Source organism: Hemitrygon akajei, chromosome 24 (assembly GCF_048418815.1).
Source record: "Hemitrygon akajei chromosome 24, sHemAka1.3, whole genome shotgun sequence".
In the NCBI taxonomy this organism is placed as follows: Eukaryota; Metazoa; Chordata; class Chondrichthyes; order Myliobatiformes; family Dasyatidae; genus Hemitrygon; species Hemitrygon akajei.
Window position 1 is genome coordinate 37,918,237 of NC_133147.1, and position 1,043 is coordinate 37,919,279.

Genomic DNA, 1,043 nt, shown 5'->3' on the forward strand with positions numbered 1-1,043 from the left:
ACTGTTGTAATCTCTCCCCGTGTGAGGGTTCCCCATGTGAACAGTGACTGTTGTAATCTCTCCCCGTGTGAGGGTTCCCCATGTGGACAGTGACTGTTGTAATCTCTCCCCGTGTGAGGGTTCCCCATGTGAACAGTGACTGTTGTAATCTCTCCCCGTGTGAGGGTTCCCCATGTGACAGTGACTGTTGTAATCTCTCCCCGTGTGAGGGTTCCCCATGTGACAGTGACTGTTGTAATCTCTCCCCGTGTGAGGGTTCCCCATGTGAACAGTGACTGTTGTAATCTCTCCCCGTGTGAGGGTTCCCCATGTGAACAGTGACTGTTGTAATCTCTCCCCGTGTGAGGGTTCCCCATGTGGACAGTGACTGTTGTAATCTCTCCCCGTGTGAGGGTTCCCCATGTGACAGTGACTTTTGTAATCTCTCCCCGTGTGAGGGTTCCCCATGTGAACAGTGACTGTTGTAATCTCTCCCCGTGTGAGGGTTCCCCATGTGAACAGTGACTGTTGTAATCTCTCCCCGTGTGAGGGTTCCCCATGTGGACAGTGACTGTTGTAATCTCTCCCCGTGTGAGGGTTCCCCATGTGGACAGTGACTGTTGTAATCTCTCCCCGTGTGAGGGTTCCCCATGTGAACAGTGACTGTTGTAATCTCTCCCCGTGTGAGGGTTCCCCATGTGAACAGTGACTGTTGTAATCTCTCCCCGTGTGAGGGTTCCCCATGTGAACAGTGACTGTTGTAATCTCTCCCCGTGTGAGGGTTCCCCATGTGAACAGTGACTGTTGTAATCTCTCCCCGTGTGAGGGTTCCCCATGTGAACAGTGACTGTTTGTAATCTCTCCCCGTGTGAGGGTTCCCCATGAGAACAGTGACTGTTGTAATCTCTCCCCGTGTGAGGGTTCCCCATGAGAACAGTGACTGTTGTAATCTCTCCCCCGTGTGAGGGTTCCCCATGTGAACAGTGGACTGTTGTAATCTCTCCCCTTGTGAGGGTTCCCCATGTGACAGTGACTGTTGTAATCTCTCCCCGTGTGAGGGTTCC